Here is a 21,545-nt window from a genome sequence, read left to right as displayed (position 1 = left end):
AGCCAGCTAGTAACTAGCTAGGCTTTTGCTAATCGAACCGTTCTCGAATGTAACTCCAGCTATCGAGCTTTTAGTATAAAGCTCGTGTTCGAGTTCGATCTCAAGCGACCCCAAAATCACTCGAACATGAAATTGGTCAACCTCGAACCTCGAACATCGCTCAACTCTAATTATGACTGACGGGGCCTTTTTATTGCTGAAGGAAAGTATTTTTGGTTAACCCCTTCAGCTCCGGGGCACTTTCCGTTTTTGCGTTTTTGTTTTTTGCTCCCCTTCTTCCGAGAGCCGTAACTTTTTTTATTTTTCTGTCAATCTTTCCATATCAGGTTGTTTTTTGCAGGACAAGTTGTACTTTTAAATGAAACCATAAGATTTACCATATGGTGTACTGGAAAATAGCAAAAAAATTCCAAATGCGGAAAAATTGTAAAAAAAAGTGTAATGGCACAATAGTTTTTGGGATGTTTTATTCACGGTGTTCTTTATATAGTAAAACTGATGTGTGGGTATGATGCCTTAGGTCAGTGCGAGTTTGTAGACTCCAAACATGTATAGGTTTACTTGTATCTAAGGGGTTAAAAAAATGTCACAAGTTTGTCCAATAAAAGTGGCGCACGTTTTGCGCCATTTTCCGAAACACAGTGTTCTTATTTTTTGGGATCTATGGCTCAGTGATGGCTTATTTTTTGTGTCTTGAGCTGTCGTTTCTAATGGTAACATTTTTGCGCAGATGCTACGTTTTGATCGCCTGTTATTGCATTTTGCCTAAAACTTGTGGCGACCAAAAAACGTAATTTTGGCATTTGGAACTTTTTTTGCCACTACGCCGTTTATCAATCACATTAATTGGTTTTATATGTTGATAGATCAGGCATTTCTTAACGCGGCGATACCAAATATGTGTATATTTATTTATTTTTTAACTCTTTAATTTTCAATGGGGGGAAAGGCGGGTGATTTAAACTTTTTAGGTTTTTTTTGTTTTTTTATTTTTTAAAACTTTTTTTTTACTTTTTTTTTATTTTACTCGTCCCCCTAGGGGGCTATAGCGATCAGCAATCCGATCGCTATTCTCTATCTGCTGATCACAGCTATACAGCTATAAACAACAAATTCAGTCACTTTCTGTTTCTCTCTGTTCGCGGCCGAGGGAAACGAAACTGAAACTTCACAGCTGCAGGCGTCATCACATGACCCTGTGCTACGATGGCAACCACCGATAGTCACGTGATCACGCACGTGACTTCCGGTGGGGGAGACGGTAAGTAAAAAACATGGCCGCGCGCATTTAGATCTTGCTGCCAGACTTTGGCAGCAAGATTTAAAGGGTTAATGGCTGCGGGTGGAAGCGATTCCACCCGCGGCTAGCAGGCACACATGTCAGCTGTTGAAAACAGCTGATATGTGTGCCGACCGCCGCCGCCTGCCTGCGGCAGGGGGCGGGCTTAACGGGACACGCACCATGACGAATATATCCGTCCATGGTCATAAAGAGGTTAATGAAACATTTACAGTTTTCATTATATATTTTACCAGTTTTATTCCTATAAAGGGATTTTGCTTAAATTGAAGTTTATATTGAATGTGTTACTTTTTTCTCCATAGTTTGGTCTTTTGCTTTTGTATTTCTGGTAACTATATATTTTGAAACAAACAGGATTTTTATAATATGGGATTATGTTTTCTCATAAAATGGTCAATAAAAAAGAAACCCAAAATCGTAGTTCTCTTGGTGATGGAAGCCAAAATGTATTGTCATTTGGCAACTAAACCAAGAATTTCATATATTACAAGTTAATAGAAAATTACTTCAACACTTCAATGGATTTGTTACACTGTGGATTGAACCCAGGACCTTCTGCATGTGAAGCAGACGTGATGACAACTACACTATGAAACCTTTGAAATCCTGCAAAGTAATCGCAATTAGAGACGAGTTTTGACCTCCTGGGAAAAAAAAAAAAAAATCGTAGTTCTGTTGGTGATGGAAGCCAAAACATCCCGTCATTCGGCAACAAAGCCTAGAACTTCATATATTGCAGGTTAATTGGGTTTTATTTCAACACCATGAACAGATTGGGCTTACTGAGGATTGAACCCAGGGACATCTGCATGTTAAGCAGACAGGATGACCACTACACTATGAAAACTAATGGAAAGTTACTGTGTATTGGCTAGCAGAGCAGAATTGTGACTGACGGAACCTTTTTATTGCTGAAGGAAAGTATTTTTGGTTAATGAAACATTTACAATTTTTATTACATATTTTACCAGTCTTATTCCGACAAAGGGATTTTGCTTAAATTGAAGTTTACATTGAATGTGTTACTTTTTTCTACATAGTTTTTTTTTTTGCTTTTGTATTTATGAGAACTATATATTTTGAAAAAAAGAGGATTTTTATAATATGGGATTATTTTCTGCTAAAATGGTCAATTAAAAAGAAACCCAAAATCGTAGTTCTCTTGGTGATGAAAGCCAAAATGTATTGTCATTTGGCAACGAAACCAAGAATTTCATTTCTTACAGGTTGATAGGAAATTACTTCAACACAGAAAAAAGATCGTTTTTACTAGGGATTGAACCCAGGACCTTCTGTGTGTGAAGCAGATGTGATGACTACTACACTTTGAAGCCTGTGAAATCCTGCGAAGTAATGGCAATTAGAGACGAGTTTTGACCACCAGGGGAAAAAAAAATAATTCGTAGTTCTGTTGGTGATGGAAGCCAAAACATCCCATCATTCGGCAACAAAGCCAAGAACTTCATATATTGTAATAATAGGGTATTATTTCAACACCAAGAACAGATTGGATTTACTGGGGATTGAACCCAGGACCTTCTACGTGTTAAGCAGACGTGATGACCACTACACTATGAAACCTGATGAAAAGTTAGTGTGTATTGGCTAGCAGAGCAGAATTGTGACTGACAGGGCCTTTTTATTGCTGATGGAAAGTATTTTTGGTAATGAAACATTTACAATTTTTATTACATATTTTACCAGTTTTATTCCTACAAAGGGATATTGCTTAAATTGAAGTTTACATTGAATGTGTTACTTTTTTCTACACAGTTTAGTCGTTTGCTTTTGTATTTATGGGAACTTTATATTTTGAATCAAACGGGATTTTTATAATATGGGATTATGTTTTCTGCTAAAATGGTCAATAAAAAAGAAACCCAAATTCGTAGTTCACTTTGTGATGGAAACCAAAATGTATTGTCATTTGGCAACGAAACCAAGAATTTGATATTTTACAGGTTGATAGCAAATTACTTCAACAGCGAAAACAGATTAGTTTCACTGGGAATTGAACCCAGGACCTTCTGCGTGTGAAGCAGACGTGATGACCACTTCACTATGAAACCTGTGAAATCCTGCAAAGCAATGGCAATTGGAGACGAGTTTTGACCGCCAGGGGAAAAAAAAAAATTCATAGTTCTGTTGGTGATGGAAGCCAAAACATCCCATCATTCGAAAACAAAGCCAAGAACTTCATATATTGTAGTTTGATAGGGTATTATTTCAACACCAAGAACAGATTGGTTTTACTGTGGATTGAACCCAGGACCTTCTGCGTGTTAAGTAGAGATGAGCGAAATGGTCGCGGTTCGGCTCGAGGTCAGTTCGCCGAACGGAGGTCCCGTTCGATTTGGTTCGTCGAACGTTCGACGAACCGAACTCGAACTGCATAGGAAACAATGGCAGGCAATCACAAACACATAAAAACACCTAGAAAACACCCTCAAAGGTGTCCAAAAGGTGATAAACAACTCACAACACAACACAAACACATGGGAAAGTGACAAGGACATATACACAAGCGAAAACAAAATAGCTGGACAAGGAAAATAGGAGGAGACACAGATATATGAGTATATGCAAGGAAACATCGATGCCATTACTGTGCAACTTGAGCCCTGCTCATTTTAGGCTTCCAATCTGGATAAATTGCCTGAGCTCAACACGTACGCCTTGGGGATCTTGTCATGTCCTGCAGCAAGCGTTCTCTCGGAACCTGTCTTCAGTGCTGCTGGGGGTCTGCTGGCAGATAAGCACACGTGTCTGTCCACTGACAATGTGAACATGGCCCTCAGAGGACTTTTCTTCCCCTGGGTCAGCCAGGGGAGGTGAAAGGCACGCGTATTTTTGAGAGTGCTTCATGCAAAGCATCTTTTTATTTTTCAAAAGGGGGGTCAACTGATACCAGTCAAGTGGGGTGTGTGTGGCCCAATTAGTGGCAACCAGGGAGACTGTGGTTGGAGTCCCCTCGCTGTGTTTGTAGAAGAACCAGGATGAACAAGTCATGGCTCTCAGAGGACTTTTCTTCCCCTGGGTCAGCCAGGGGACGGGAAAGGCACGCGTCTTTTTGAGAGTGCTTCATGCAAAGCATCTTTTTCTTTTTCAAAAGGGGGGTCAACTGATGCCAGTCAAGTGGGGTGTGTGTGGCCCAATTAGTGGCAATGAGGGAGACTGTGGTTGGAGTCCCCTCGCTGTGTTTGTAAAAGAACCAAGATGAACAAGTCATGGCTCTCAGAGGACTTTTCTTCCCCTGGGTCAGCCAGGGGATGGGAAAGGCACGCGTATTTTTGAGAGTGCTTCATGCAAAGCATATTTTTCTTTTTCAAAAGGGGGGTCAACTGATGCTAGTCAAGTGGGGTGTGTGTGGCCCAATTAGTGGCAACGAGGTAGACTATGGTTGGAGTCCCCTCGCTGTGTTTGTAAAAGAACCAAGATGAACAAGTCATGGCTCTCAGAGGACTTTTCTTCCCCTGGGTCAGCCATGGGACGGGAAAGGCACACGTATTTTTGAGAGTGCTTCATGCAAAGCATCTTTTTCTTTTTCAAAAGGGGGTTCAACCGATGCTAGTCAAGTGGGGTGTGTGTGGCCCAATTAGTGGCAACGAGGGAGACTGTGGTAGGAGTCTCCTCGCTGTGTTTTACATGATTTTCGAAGGGCATGACATGACTTAGAGGTTTTCTTTCAGCATCTGCAAATGGTTGGGTACAGAAATGCTGTCTTTCTAACCTTTTTTAAAGAGGATTTTCAAGACCTTATGCCCATCACAGTGCCCCAATAGCCGATGCCCTGTCGCCACTCCTTCTCCAAGAAAGTTATGCCCGCGCTACACCAGCATATTGCACACATCATCATCACTTCCTTGAGAAAGTCTGTGTGTGACAGGGTGCATTTCACCACAGATACTTGGACCAGTAAGCATGGATAGTGGCGTTACATGTCGCTGACTGGGCACTGGGTAACTATGGTTAGAGATGGAGAAGGGTTTGCTGTACAAGTCTTGCCATCCCCACGACTTGTGTGTCAATCCTTCCTCTGTATGTACAAGTTCCTCCACTGCTTCTGCCTCCTCAACCTCGTGTGGCTCCTCCACCTCGGTCCAAACCCTGTGTGGTCAGGCCACCCTTCCTTGTAACTGCGCCCAAGGAATCCCACACACCTCCTTACTATACTGGCAGCAGAGCTCAAGGCCATCAGGCGGTCAAATGTTTACTTTGAAATGTAGGGGAAATGTGAGACACCGCTGAGGAATTGTGGACGGTTAGCTCTGGAGAGTGAGACCGAGTTTCATCAATGGTTGTCTCCACTCAACCAGCAGCCAGGGAAGGTCGGGTGCGACAATGATGCAAACCAGTCTGCGACCCTTCTTCAGGGCAATGTGGCACACGTGCCTTGTATGGCTCACGTGTTGAACCTGGTTGTCCAGCAATTTTTAAAACACTATCCCGGCCTACATGGCCTTCTGCAGAGGGCACGGTGTAACGCCTGACTGGATCGACACACTCAGATGGGCTGTAAAGGATAGGCTAGAGGCAAGCCTCTCACCAAGCTGGACACCCAAAACCCTGAAACCCTTTAACCCCTATACAGTGATTTGGAATTACACAGGGCCCAAGTTGATCAATACCTGTGGAAGGCTGCAGTTCCAGAGAATAGTAGTCATGCAGGGTCAAAAACATTAATTGAGTAAAAGGGAACAGAATTGGATGGCCAGGACTTAATCAGAAAACAAGCAGAGGTGAAATGCGGAAAGGCCAACGAGGTACATAAACAGCAAGCAGGAAAAGTAGTCAGGTAACAAGCACACAAACTCATAAAACTGAACTGGGGGTAACAGTAACAAAAGGTTCATAGCTTTGTCTGGCAGTGGTCTGCAGACAGGAGGGGCCTAAAAAAGGGTGTGGTGTCTTCCCATTGGTTGTAGCTGAATGATGGTACTTCATCTGTGAGATACCCACCACCTACATTCAGCCTGTGGCTCTGTATCTGTCAAGGTAACGCAACCCAGTGGGTGACCATAACCTGCGTCCACCTGCGCCGCAGGTATCGACTCCTTTCCCATCATCAGCACTATGCATGAAAGGAACACGTCACCTGGCGACCGGAGTACAAATTGATTGAGTGGACTACGTTGGTGACTTAACAGCCGTGTGCGGCAATGATGCAAACCTGTCTGCGGCCCTTCGTCAGGGCAATGTGACACACGTGCCTTGTATGGCTCACGTGTTGAATCTGATTCTCCAGCAATTTTTAAAATACCATCCCGGCCTACATGGCCTTGTGCAGCGGGCACGCTGCTATGTGCTCACTTTCATCCTTCGCACCCAGCAGCTCAACAACTTTCATCGCTCCTGAAGTCTTAGGGTCTGGCGGTTAAACGCCGGAAATGCGATGTTCCGACACGCAGGAATTGGAATCTGCACATGTTGCAGCGTCTGTGGCAGCACCGCAGAGCCCTGCTGAAATACGGTATGACGTATAGCCTGGGATAACTTGATCCAGAGGTGGTGCAGATCACGCTGCTTGAGTGGTGTCAGATCAAGGACCTATGCACCCTTCTACACAGTTTACAAATGTCGACGAAGATGTTTAGCACTAGCGATGCCATTCTCAGCGTGACAATTCTGGTCATCTACAAGATGGAGCACACTGTAAGCATTATTCGGAGTCAGGTGTTGGTCCAAGAGGAAGGGGAGGAAGTACAGGAGGAGTCATATGCAGAAGGGATAATAAGATGTACAAGGTCCATACGGTGAGCGGCACCTAGGCGGCAGTCATGGTGGGGGATAGGGATTAACAAGGGCGCATAGTATCAGCAAAAATTGTTGAGGAAGGTGCAGGAGCCCATGAAGAAATGGAGGACGAACTTGCGATGTGCATGGAAGACACAGCAGATGAGTGAGAGCTTGCTCACATTTCGGTTGTGCGAGGTTGGGGGGAGAGGGCAGAGGAAGGAGGCACGATTCTCACCTCTCTGCCACCAACAAACCAAGGACTTGGTCCTCCTGGATGCACAAGACACATAAGCGCCTTCTTGCTGCACTACCTACAACATGACCCTCGGATTGTACGAATTCGAAGTAATGCTAACTACTGGGTTGCCACACTGTTAGATCCTCGGTACAAGACCAAATTTGGCTAAATAATTCCTGCCATAGAAAGGGACGCACGTATACAGGAGTATCTGCAGAAGGTGGTACGGATTCTTAGATCTGCTTTTTCAGTAAACACCAGTGCTGCACAGAGTGAATCTCAACGCTTTGTCATGGATAGGAGGAAATGGTCTTTTACTTGTCCACATCTGAGGGACCGAGGGCTGGCTGCTGTGCTGAGACGGCATTGAGTACGGTGTCCCTGCAGAGTTGCACTTTTGGTCATATACCAAATGAGTTGAAAAAGGACAGATGCTGGTGGAAAGGGGAACAGGTGTGTTGGAAAGGGGAAAAAAGTTTTTGTCCGTGGGTTTGTTGGTTAAGCAAAAGTAACATTTGATGAAGAAACACCATCTGTTACGGTGGGACTGGCAGATTTGGATAAGGTGGTATATACTATGTTACCGCTATATAACGAAAATTAATAAGAAAAGAAAGAGAAAGGTATATATCCCCATCAGCAGTCAGTGTCCACCGTGCTCCCAGATGGAAAAGGAGAGGTTGGCAACTGGAAGGTTAGGTGGAGGATACAGAGCTGTGCGGCTATGAAACTAATTGTTGCCTGAACCGAGTTAGACGCCACTCGGATCTTGAGACTGGGAGCCCTGTTAGCGTCACAGGGTCCACACGCACACCCAGCCCAGGAACTCCCTGTTAACATCACAGGGGCCATTCAGTACGCTGACCGTGTGCATTGGGGCCACACCTGTGGACAGCAGGCGCAGAAGCAGGCCTGTTAATGCCACTGGGCGGTACAAGCAGGACTTGTAGGACAGGAGCTGGTCTTAACCGTTCTGCGTTACCAACTGTGGTGGCGGCCTGCATCGACGCCCTATCCCTGCCTACCTCTGGCCTAAAGCCGCAATGGGTTCAACACATGGAGGTGTGCTCTTTCGGAGCATAATAGAAGACTGCGCACCTCCTTGTTGGCTCCAGCCCGTTTTATAACCTGGGTCCGCCCCAAACCAGGGTGGACCACAATGCACCTCCTGGAGACAAAAGCAGAGTGACACGTCATGAGTGGCATAACTAGCGTCCTATTTGGAACCGCAACTTCAATAATGACCTCATGGCTGCCACAACACAAACACCTCACCAGTCATCGTCTGACCATCAATAATGAGGTGACAAGTCATAGGGGCGGGCCTCTGCAAGCCATTTGGGAGTGACCTGGACACATCGTCAGGACACCTGATGCCCTGTGGTCTATATGGGCCCCCCCACATCAGGGGCAGGGCCAAAGAGTTCATTACCGGACCTAGTTTCTGATGCAGTAAGTGCCTGAGCATGGTCAGTTGCATAAAATACAGTCTCTGAAAAAAGACTATCAGCTTTAGCATGGTGTCTCGGCACAAAACAGGACTTAAACCCGACACGGAATGCAAGTATCTGTGCAAAGAGGCTTTTGGCACTAAGTGTGGGAGCATGCGCTGTATCCCGAAATGAAGAGTTAGCCTCAGGAATGGCACAGTCAGGCTGAGCATACTCACTAGGCGAAACACTGTAGTTAGGCTGCAGCTGGGGTAAATCGGCACACGCATACGCACTAGCTGCCTCTCCACACTTACACGTGGAGGAGAAATTGCTCTTCGGGTGTGGACTTGGAGATGCTGTCTATGAACAGAAGGAAAAGATAAAGGAAGCCTCACTTTCTATCTCTCCGAATGATCAAATGCAGCAACGAATTCCCTGAGTTTGCTATAAAATTAGCGTAGCAAAATGTGCATAAGGGTGTCATGCAGAGGTGCTGCACATAGATTTGCACCAGTGGGGCACTAATGGAGTCCAACAGCCACTTCTTGTATGCCACTAAGTTTACTCAATTTGTAGTATTATAATGTATTAGTAACAATGAGTTTGAGTGTGCAATGCAGGCAGACGTGCTGCTAATATCTTTGCACTAGTGGGACAATACAGAAGTCCAACAGCCACTTCTTGCATGCCACTAAATGGCAGCATTTTTTGCTATCATTACAGCTTATTAAAAACAGAGAAGGAGAGTGTCATGCAGAGGTGCTGCACATAGATTTGCACCAGTGGGGCACTAATGGAGTACAACAGCCACATCTTGTATGCCACTAAGTTGCAGCAATTTTTGATATTAATATAGCTTTTAAAAACAGAGCAGGAGGGTGTCATGCAGAGGTGCTGCACATAGATTTGCACCAGTGGGACACTAATGGAGTACAACAGCCACTTCTTGTATGCCACTAAGTTTACTCAATTTTTGGTATTCTAATGTCTTAGTAAGTAACAATGAGTTTGAGTGTGCAATGCAGGCAGACGTGCTGCAAATATCTTTGCACTAGTGGGACTATACAGAAGTCCAACAGCCACGTTTAGGATGCCACTAAGTTTCCTCAGTGTTTGCTAGTATAATGGCTTAGTAACAATGAGTTTGAGTGTGCAATGCAGGCAGAGGTGCTGCAAATATCTTTGCACTTGTGGGACGATACAGAAGTCTAACAGCCATGTTTAGGATGCCACTAAGTTCACTCAGTGTTTGCTAGTATAATGCCTTAGTAACAATGAGTTTGAGTGTGCAATTCAGGCAGACGTGCTGCAAATATCTTTGCACTAGTGGGACTATACAGAAGTCCAATAGCCACGTTTAGGATGCCACTAGGTTCACTGAGTGTTTGCTAGTATAATGGCTTAGTAACAATGAGTTGGAGTGTGCAAAGGGCAGGAGGGTACAGTGGCAGGGTTGTGGGTCTCTGGGTAGAGGAAAGGAAGCCTGCCTTTCTATCCCTCCTAATGGGGAAATGCAGCGAGGAAATCCCTGACCTTAGCTACACAGATGCTGTCATCTTGTGTAGCTGTTAAACTCTGTTTTCAGGACCTGTCACCTATTGCTCTGATGCTGCCGGTACGAGCCCTTAAAAGGACTGATAGAAAGTGCTATCCCTATGCTGTCCAGCGCTGTGTATGGAGCGTATACAGCTGTATCGGCGATAGGAGCTGTGCCAGTGATGTCTGACACCAAGGACGCAGAAGGCAGATAATGGCGTGCTGGAGGAAAATGTCCGGTTTTATAATGCAGGGACATGTGACATGGACATCCTATCATACATGCCGTTGCTTCTCTGGCTAAAAGTCCACTTAGCTGTGTGTGTGTCTGGGATTGGCTGACATGCTGGCCCTCCCCACTACACGCGCGCGCTTAGGGAAGGAAGACAAGGAAAAAAAAAAAAAATGGCGATCGACATTATCCATACAGCAGTGATCTGAATGCGCTGTTTCCGCACACTATACACTGAAATGTCATAATAGTGTGAGTCACAGAGTGACTTACACTATTACAGCGGAAATCCAGCTAGGAATTAGCTGTTTTTTTTGCTGCTAGAACCGTTCTCGAACGTATCTAGAACTATCGAGCTTTTGCAAAAAACCTCGAGTTCTAGTTCGATCTAGAACAGCCCCCAAAATCACTCCAGCCGCGAACTAGAGAATCACGAACCGCGCTAAACTCTAGTGTTAAGCAGACGTGATGACCACTACACTATAAAACCTGATGAAAAGTTACTGTGTATTGGCTAGCAGAGCAGAATTGTGACTGACGGGGCCTTTTTATTGCTGAAGGAAAGTATTTTTGGTAATGAAACATTTACAATTTTTATTACATATTTTACCAGTTTTATTCCTACAAAGGGATATTGCTTAAATTGAAGTTTACATTGAATGTGTTACTTTTTTCTACACAGTTTAGTCGTTTGCTTTTGTATTTATGGGAACTATATATTTTGAAACAAACAGGATTTTTATAATATGGGATTATGTTTTCTGCTAAAATGGTCAATAAAAAAGAAACCCAAAATCGTAGTTCTCTTTGTGATGGAAGCCAAAATGTATTGTCATTTGGCAACGAAACCAAGAATTTTATATATTACAGGTTGATAGCAAATTACTTCAACAGCGAAAACGGCTTGTTTTTACTGGGGACTGAACCCAGGACCTTCTGTTTGTTTTAATGTATTGTTTATTGAAGCAAAAAATAAGAATACAAAGTCAACAGAAATCACAGTCTTAACTAATATTATTGCAACTGTATCGTATGCTTCCCATTGTGTCTGTATAACTCAGACTACTGGTGCGCTGTCTGAGCTTATCCAAATAATAGACTTAGCCTTCCGGCTGTGGGAAAGTCCGATCCAGATTATTAGCCTGGTTTCTGGATTAATATGAAACAATTTTTAACAGTAAGTATCATAGGAACTAGGGGTAGGGGGGGTAGCTAGAATCTAGAAGAGCGAATTTATATCGCATGAAATTCAGTTAAGGGATTAGAGTTAATGGGTTCAAGAGACGGAGAAAGAAGGGGAAGAGATAGAAGAGAAAAGAGAAAGGAGAGGATTTTGGTCTTGGGTCCACTCATTTCGTGGTTGGTATGGTCCGACAGCTGTCCTTCATCTCATTGGAGGGGGGTAGGATGACTCACATTTCCCTATGTTGCTGTCTGCGAAGTAACTACTGAGAATTGGGGAGTAGACTTATAGGTTTGCCAAGCCTTCCAAACCTGGTGGAAAGGGAGCACATTCTGACGTGAAAGGGCCGAAAGTTCTTCAACGTGATATAATTGATCAATCTTCAGCAAGAGCTGCGTAAGAGTGGGAATTTTCGTTGTGCGCCACAATTGGGCAATGAGAAGTTTACAAGCTGAGCCTACAAATGTCGCTAGTTTCGAAGTAGCTTTATCTTTAGGCCACATTGGGAAGTTCAGGAGCATTTGTCTAGGGTCCAGGACCCCCCTTTTTGCCTGTGAGGTCAAATATTAACTGTGATGCTATCCGCCAGAAGGTCTGGATAATCGGACATTCCCACCACACATGTAGATATGTTCCCTTGTCCCTCTCACATCGCCAGCATTGATCTGAGGTGGAAGAGCTCCACGTACTAGACGAGGTGGGGACAATGTACCATCTCGCAATCACTTTGAAGGAATTCTCTTGAACTCTCACACAACATGACGGACCGTGTGAGGCATTATAAATTTGGCTCGTTTGTAGATCGGTAAATGTAGTTTTCAGGTCCCTTTCCCATCTTAGTATATATGCTCTCTTTACCACCAGTTTTTTTGTAAGCAGGGTATGGTATAGATTAGAAAGAACTTTTCTGGGAGCCCGGGTTTGCATGCAGAAAGATTCAAATGTAGTTAAAGGTCTGTCGAGATGGGTGTGAGGTAATAATGGGTGGATCACATGTTTTAATTTCGTATGATGGAGAAATGTGAGCCTAGCGAGGAGAGGGTTCGTACCCATCTCCTGTTCAGATATCAAAGAGCCATCCACCAAAAGATCAGCTAACGGAACATTCACATTGGTCAGGAATGTGGCCTTCGTGGACGCGGCTTGATTTACATCAGCGTCTAGTATGTCTGAAACTTGGGAAAGAGGTGGGGCCAATATCTCCCTATTTTCCTTCCATTTGTGCATAAGGGTTCTCGTTAGTTCATTTGAAATGGTTCTTTTATCTTTCTGGTTAGGAGGGGAAAGTAACATAGCTCATAGAGGGGTGGGGGCTAAGTATTCTTCTATAGATATCCACAATTTACTCGGTGGGCGTCTGATCCAGTCTACCGTTCTGGAGAGGACGGTGGCTTGGTAATATAACGATATATTGGGTAAACCCATGCCCCCTTTGTCTTTTGGAAGGGTCAATGTTTGAAAATTGATTCTTGGTTTATGTTTATTCCAGACGTAGTTGGAGATTAATGAGTTACATTGAGAAAGAAAAGCTGTGGGGATTGGTATGGGTAACATTTGAAAGAGGTAGATAAACTTTGGGAGTATAATGCTTTTAATTAAGTTTTTCCGGCCCATCCACGAAAGAATGGGAGCCTTCCATGAGGCTATTTGTGCGGTAAGATTAGGAAGAAGGGGCTTGTAGTTGAGATCAAACAAAGACTTGAAGGTTTTCCCTAGTTTAATGCCTAGGTATGTTATGTGGCTATTTGGCCACCGAAAAGGAAATGAGTTTTGGAGAGACTTTGTAACTTTACTGGCGATATTAATGCTTAATGCTTCTGATTTAGATAGGTTAATTTTGAAGTTAGACCAGTGGCCGTATTCCTCTAGTAATTTCATAAAGGCAGGGAAACCCCTTTCTGGCCTGGACATTACCACCAACAAGTCGTCGGCAAAGGCGGCCGACTTGTGGTGAACTCCCTGCAGGTTGAACCCCTCGATTTCCCGGTCCTGCTGGATGGAAGCTAGCAGTGGCTCCTTGACCAAGACAAAGAGTAGGGGGGGATAAGGGGCATCCCTGCCTTGTGCCATTTTTAATGTCGAGGGGGTCGGTGAGAGTATTATTTATCTTAATCCTGGCCGTGGGGGATGTGTACATCTGTAGGATTGCGCGTATGGTATCTGGAGGAAAATGGAAGGCCTCCAGCGTCCCCTGCAAGAAGGTCCAGTCCACCCTGTCAAACGCTTTCTCAGCGTCCGTTCCCAGCAGCACCAGAGGCAGCTTATGGGTCCTGGCGTGTTGCATTAAGTTTATTACTCTTAGCGCGTTATCCTTCCCCTCTCTACCTCTAACAAACCCCGATTGTTCAGGGGAGATGAGATCTGGAAGGATATCGGCCACTCGGTTAGCAATTAAGCTAGCATATATCTTTAGGTCCACATTCAAGAGTGAGATGGGCCTATAGTTTCCACAACACTCCGGATCTTTCCCGTCTTTGTGTATTAATGATATATGCGCCTCTAGTGCTTGCTTGGGTATAGGATCGCCGTGTAGTAGAGCGTTGCATGATGCTAAGAGGTGTTCCCCCAGGATGTCAAAAATTTTTTTATAATAGATAATGGGAAGGCCATCTGGACCTGGAGCCTTCCCCACGGGGCTCCTGGACAGGATGGACTGAACCTCCGCTCGAGAGAACGGTTTTCCCAGGGTCGCCTGCTGTATTTTAGAGAGTTTCGGGAGATTTAATTTAGCTAAGTAGTTTTGTATACCACATTTCCTCTTGTCCCTTTCCGTAGCCGACTCCTCTGGCCGAATTTGATATAAATTTTTATAAAAACGAAGGAATTCATCCGAGATTTGGGAATAGTCTTGCGTACGATGACCCTGTGAGGTTTTAATTGCATGTATAAAAGTGCGAGCCTGTCTTTTTTTTATCAGGGACATCATAAGTTTAGAGGCTTTATCCCCGTGGAGGAACATACGATTCCTCCAACCGAGATAAAATTTAGCCGACTGTTTATTGAGCATATCCCTAAGTTCCACACGCTTCGCAGTCAGTTGTTCTAATGTCTGTTGGGATAGGGACTTTTTATGCTGAGCCTCCAGCGTGGCAATCTCAGCATACAAAGTCTGCAAGAACGATTTCCTTTGCTTGTTGAGGTATGAGGAAATGGAGATCAACTCTCCCCTAACGACCGTCTTATGCGCTTCCCACAACATTGGGGCCGCAATATCTTGTGTCTTGTTCTCTGCAAAATAATTACGGAGACATTCAGATATGCGTTTCTTATTTTCTTCCGAGGAGAGAATTGATTCATTCAATCTCCACGTACGGTGAAGCCAATACGGCCTCAGGAGTGAGAAACTGACTGAGACATAAGCATGGTCGGAGTAAGGTGTTGATTGGATCTCTGAGTCATTGACATTAGGTAGTAGATGCCTGGGTAGAAAAATGTAGTCTAGTCTGTGGTATGATTTATGAGGATTAGAGAAGAATGTAAAATCTTTAGTTGTGGGGTGTTGGTAGCGCCATATATCTATCAAAGAAAGGGAAAGGAGAGAGCATTTAATCCGAGATAGGTCCCTTAAAGAGAGGTGACTTTTTTTGCAGTGGAGTCCAGTTTAGGTTCCAAAGCCACATTAAAATCACCGCACAATATTGGAGTACCTTCTGAAAAAACGCGGAATTTTTTGAGTGTGGACATCAACCAACGAATCTGTTTGACATTTGGGGCATATACATTCCCTAGGGTTACCATAGAGCCGGCTAAAATACCCTTAACGAAAATGAACCGGCCCTCTGGGTCAATAGCGACATCTTGAGCTAGGAAGGGTATATCTTTAGCCAGGGCTATGGAGACCCCTCTAGAACCTTTACGTGGGGAGGGGGCATGGAACCAGGAGTTGTAGTGTGCTTTGTTAAAACTTGGGATTTTGCCTTCGCGGAAATGCGTTTCTTGGAAGAATATCATGTCTGCATGCTTCTTTTGTAGGCTATGTAGAGTCTGTGACCTTTGTATGGGGGAATTTAACCCATGTGCATTGAGGCTTATCGCCGTAAATACCTTATGATGTAATGCCATGGTAATACAGGCGGAAGGACATTCTGTTCTTTTTCCATCGGGATGAATGGACCAGACCTATGACCAATAGAAGAGAAGAAGAGATAGAGAGAGCAGGGGGTAGAGAGAGGTTCAGAGGAGAGCAGGGTATTAGTATCAACATTTTCAACTATTTGAAATTCAAACAAGTAAGAGTGTGCATCAAGAGGGAGCAATAGGTGCAAAACCCCTATAATAACTTCATGTTTTAACTAGCATAATCAGTTGTGTGCAACAACAGACCCACTCAAAGGTCCCTTCAGGGGGGCTCGCCCTCAGCATTCATCTGGAGTTTCTTCGCCGCTTTGCATCTGGATCTGTGGGTCTTTGGGGTGAGACTATGCCATGGTGCCGGATCTGGAAGCATTTGTAGCGTAGAAGCCGATCGATGGATTTCCAGCTCCGGGTATTTCTCCAATGTGATCCCCAAATCTTCACAAATCCGCCTTATCTCCGCAGAAGTTTTGGCTTGGTAGTGTTTTCCATTAGCAGATATGGCAATGCCAAATGGATATAACCAGCGGTACGGAAACTGGCGTTGGCGTAACACTGTTGTGAAGGGTTGTAGCAATCACCTTTTGGTCAGGGTGGTGGAAGCGAGGTCCTGGAAAATCAGAATTTTAGAGCCTTCATGACTTATAGACTCCGCTTCTCTGGCTTTTTTAATAATAAGTTCTTTAATTCGGTAATCCAGGAAGCGACATATGACATCCCTTGGTGGTTCCCCTTGTTTGGGTCGAGGTCTCAAAGATCTATGAGCTCTTATCAGTTCCAATGTTGGAGCAGGGTCAGAGTCTATCAGGTCAGAGAAGATGCCCTGTAGGGTCGGGATCAAAGCTTCATTTTCCACCGATTCTGGGAGTCCCTTTAGTCTGACGTTGTTTCGCCTTTCTCTGTTTTCATGGTCTTCCAGGATGGCATGAATTTGATTGATGTTGTCCTCCTGTTGGCGAAGGCAGGAGATGACAGTGTTGGAAGTGGAGGTTAATGTGGCTTGGCAGCTTCCAGGGTTTCCACTCTGTGTCCAATTTGGCCGATTTCTTGTTTAATATCTGATAGCTCCCTTGCCACCGGTTCCAGCGCATTTTTGAGGATCCGTTTTATAAAAGATCTTGAGATGGGGAGACTCTTGCTATTATCAGCACCTTCAGTGTCACTTTCGTCATCATCCATATCTTGTGCATCATTAGTAGACATGCTTTGGGGACTGTCTGTTTTAGCATCGGCTGTATGTAGGTGTTTTTTGAGAAACTTATCGACATCAGCCTGGGTAGTGGTTTTAACTGGTCTGGGCAGTGAGCTGGCTCTTGCGTTGCCGATTTTAACCATGTTAGAGTCAGACATATATGATTTTATGCTTGAGTGAATGAATAGCAGGGGTTAGGCCACCCTACTCCCTCTAGACAGCACGGAGACTAGAACATTGTACACCCCTAGAGAGGGGGAAGGAGGTAGGAAGAGAGTGTCTCTATGCTAGAGGTACTTCTGTGAGACCACTCTCTATATCGACTCCACTATGAGGCCTCTCTGATTGCTTCAGGGCCCGGACAGGTGTGTGGAGCTGTGTCTTAAAGAGGCTGCCTGCCCCAGCCAAGGTGTGGAAGTCCGCTTGCGTGACGATCAAGCTCCCTGCTGTGTGGGGGGCATGAAAAATCCCCCTTAGAATCTTAATTTCTCTGGGTTGGGTTGGGGTGGGGATCCCTTTCAACAACGTTCCGTTCCCCCTTCTTCTCCCTCACCAGACAGATACCCGGTATGGGGAGAAATTGTCCGGCATCTCCCACTCAGCACAGGCCCCTGCACTCCCCGCAGCTCAGAACTCCGCAGTGTGGCCGGCTGCTGATCCACTCGGGAGATCTGTGGGGGGGGGGCGGGACGCTGGGGCGCCGGATGCTTGCGGCTAGGCCTGTGCGGCACTGTGAGCAGGATTCAAGGCCCGCCGAGGGTCCCTGGAACGGGTGAGGAGCGGGCGCTTGTCCGGACTACAAAGTGCTACTCACTCACCGCCAGGTCCTCTCCCCGGGTGCCGCAGGATCTCCAGGAGCGCCGCTCGTCGCCACCGCGTGACCTCCAGCAAAGTCCCAGGAGCTCCAGGCGGTCTCCCCAGGATCCCACGCAGTTCACCGGCACCTCTTCTCCGGACCCGCCTCCAGATCTGGTAAGTGTCAGGGCTCTCGTTACCCGCCGGCCAACCGCTTCGCTCCCACAGCCCGTGGAATCGTCGCGCCCAGTGTGCTCCTCCAAGATGGCGGCGGATCCTCTCCTGACGCTTCTCTGTGCGGTGAGTTAGCGACGGGATAGTTTGATCTGGGACGAGGGGGGGTGAGGGCAGTCAGGCCTCCGGTTCCCGGTCCACTCTCTCAAAGCCCGCTGATGGTCTGCAAGTGTCTTCCGGGCGTCTGCGGTTCTTAGGTAACACGCTCCTCGGGCCCTGCCGCCCTCAGCGGCCTGTCCGGTCCCAGTGTTGGAGGGTTCCTGGAGAGTGCCCCAGTGGGGGCAGTTAGAAAATGAGGGTCTCTCCCCTTCCAGGGTGCTCTGGGGACGTGGATGGGGGAGCCAGACGGTCGTATTTTCCGTCTGGGAGCAGGATGTCCGTTGATAGTTCAGGAGCTCCCACATCCACGTCTGCCTTTGACAGCGGCCATTTTGGACTCTCAACCCAGGACCTTCTGAAAAAAGTGTGAAGCAGACGTGATAACTACTACACTTTGAAACCTGTGAAATCCTGCAAAGTAATGGCAATTAGAGACGAGTTTTGACCACCAGGGGAAAAAAATAATAATTCGTAGTTCTATTGGTGATGGAAGCCAAAACATCCCGTCATTCGGCAAAAAAGCCAAGAACTTCATATATTGTAGTTGGATAGGGTATTATTTCAACACCAAGAACAGATTGGTTTCACTGGGGATTGAACCCGGGACCTTCTGCGTGTTAAGCAGACGTGATGACCACTACACTACTCGAACGCATCTAGAGTTTCAGTGTGCAATGCAGGCAGACGTGCTGCAAATATCTTTGCACTAGTGGGACTATACAGAAGTCCAATAGCCACGTTTAGGATGCCACAAGGTTCACTCAGTGTTTGCTAGTATAATGCCTTAGTAACAATGAGTTTAAGTGTGCAATGCAGGCAGACGTGCTGCAAATATCTTTGCACTAGTGGGACTATACAGAAGTCCAATAGCCACGTTTAGGATGCCACAAGGTTCACTGAGTGTTTGCTAGTATAATGGCTTAGTAACAATGAGTTTGAGTGTGCAATGCAGGCAGACGTGCTGCAAATATCTTTGCACTAGTGGGACTATACAGAAGTCCAACAGCCACGTTTAGGATGCCACTAAGTTCACTCAGTGTTTGCTAGTATAATGGCTTAGTTATAATGAGTTTGAGTGTGCAATGCAGGCAGACGTGCTGCAAATATCTTTGCACTTGTGGGACGATACAGAAGTCCAACAGCCACGTTTAGGATGCCACTAAGTTCACTCAGTGTTTGCTAGTATAATGGCTTAGTAACAATGAGTTGGAGTGTGCAAAGGGCAAGAGGGTACAGTGGGAGGGTTGTGGGTCTCTTGGTAGAGGAAAGGAAGCCTGCCTTTCTATCCCTCCTAATGGGGAAATGCAGCGAGGAAATCCCTGACCTTAGCTACAAAGACGCTGTCATCTTGTGTAGCTTTTAAACTCTGTTTTCAGGACCTGTCACCTATGGCTCTGACCCTGCCGGTACGAGCCCTTAAAAGGACTGATAGAAAGTGCTATCCCTAAGCTGTCCAGCACTGTGTATGGAGCGTATACAGTTGTATCGGCGATAGGAGCTGCACCAGTGATGTCTGACACCAAGGACGAAGAAGGCAGATAATGGCATGCTGGAGGAAAATGTCCGGTTTTATAATGCAGGGACATGTGACATGGACATCCTATCACACATGCTGTTGCTTCTCTGGCTAAAAGTCCACTTAGCTGTGTGTGTCTGGGATTGGCTGACATCCTAACCCTCCCCACTACACGCGCGCGCTTAGGGAAGGAAGTCAAGGAAAAAAAAAAAAAATGGCGATCGCCATTATCCATACAGCAATGATCTGAATGCGCTGTTCCCGCACACTATACACTGAGATGTCATAATAGTGTGAGTCACAGAGTGACTTACACTATTAAAGCGGAAATCCAGCTAGGAATTAGCTGTTTTTTTTGCTGCTAGAACCGTTCTCGAACGTATCTAGAACTATCGAGCTTTTGCAAAAAAAGCTCGAATTCTAGTTCGATCTAGAACAGCCCCCAAAATCACTCGAGCCGCGAACTGTAGAACCACGAACTGCACTCAACTCTAGTGTTAAGCAGACGTGATGACCACTACACTATGAAACTTGATGAAAAGTTACTGTGTATTGGCTAGCAGAGCAAAATTGTGACTGACGGGGCCTTTTTATTGTTGAAGGATAGTATTTTTGGTAATGAAACATTTACAATTTTTATTACATATTTTTCCAGTTTTATTCCTACAAAGGGATATTGCTTAAATTGAAGTTTACATTGAATGTGTTACTTTTTTCTACACAGTTTAGTTGTTTGCTTTTGTATGTATGGGAACTATATATTTTAAAACAAACAGGATTTTTATAATATGGGATTATGTTTTCTGCTAAAATGGTCAATAAAAAAGGAACCCAAAATCATAGTTCTCTTTGTAACGGAAGCCAAAATGTATTGTCATTTGGCAACAAAACCAAGAATTTTATATATTACAGGTTGATAGGAAATTACTTCAACAGCGAAAACGGGTTGGTTTCACTGGGGATTGAACGCAGAACTTACTGAATGTGAAGCAAACTTGATGACAACCACACTAGAAAACCTGTGAAATCCTGCACAGTAATGGCAATTAGAGACGAGTTTTGACCGCCAGGGAAAAAAAAAATAATTCGTAGTACTGTTGGTGATGGAAGACAAAACATACCGTTATTCGTGAACAAAGCCAAGAACTTTTTATATTGCAGGTTGATAGAGTATTACTTCAACACCAAGAACAGATAGGTTTCACTGGGGATTGAATCAGGACCTTCTGCATGTAAAGCACACATGATTACAACTACACTATGAAACATGACAAAAAAATTAGAGTATTGGCTATCGGAGCAAAATTGTGACTGACGTGGCCTTTTTATTGCTGAAGGAAAGTATTTTTGGTAATGAAACATTTACAATTTTTATTACATACTTTACTAGTTTTATTCCCACAAAGGGATTTTGCTTAAATTGAAGATTATATTAAATGTGTTACTTTTTTCCACATAGTTTGGTCTTTTGCTTTTGTATTTATGGGAACTAAATTTTTTGAAACAAACAGGATTTTTATAATATGAGATTATGTTTTCTGCTAAAATGGTCAATAAAAAAGAAACCCAAAATCGTAGTTCTCTTGGTGATGGAATCCAAAATGTATTGTCATTTGGCAATGAAACCAAGAATTTCATATATTACAAGTCGATAGGAAATTACTTCAACACCGAAAACATATTGGTTTCACTGGGGATTGAACCCAGGACCTTCTGCGTGTGAAGCAGACGTGATGACCACTACACTATAAAACCTGTGAAATCCTGCAAAGCAATGGCAATTGGAAACGAGTTTTGACCGCCAGGGGAAAAAAAAAAATTCGTAGTTCTGTTGGTGATGGAAGCCAAAACATCCCATCATTCGGCAAAAAAGCCAAGAACTTCATATATTGTAGTTTGAGAGGGTATTATTTCAACACCAAGAACAGATTGGTTTTACTGGGGATTGAACCCAGGACATTCTGCGTGTTAAGC

General features: G+C 44.7%; 1 non-coding gene across 1 annotated transcript; it reads right to left on the bottom strand.

Moving 5' to 3' along the window:
• Positions 1-21,253: 21,253 nt before the first annotated feature.
• On the bottom strand, positions 21,254-21,326 carry TRNAV-CAC (transfer RNA valine (anticodon CAC)). Its single transcript has one exon. It is a non-coding gene; the product is annotated as a tRNA-Val (tRNA).
• Positions 21,327-21,545: the final 219 nt, after the last annotated feature.

The sequence above is a fragment of the Anomaloglossus baeobatrachus genome, chromosome 2 (assembly GCF_048569485.1).
Source record: "Anomaloglossus baeobatrachus isolate aAnoBae1 chromosome 2, aAnoBae1.hap1, whole genome shotgun sequence".
NCBI classification, from domain to species: domain Eukaryota; kingdom Metazoa; phylum Chordata; class Amphibia; order Anura; family Aromobatidae; genus Anomaloglossus; species Anomaloglossus baeobatrachus.
This window is presented reverse-complemented; position numbering and strand designations above follow the sequence as displayed.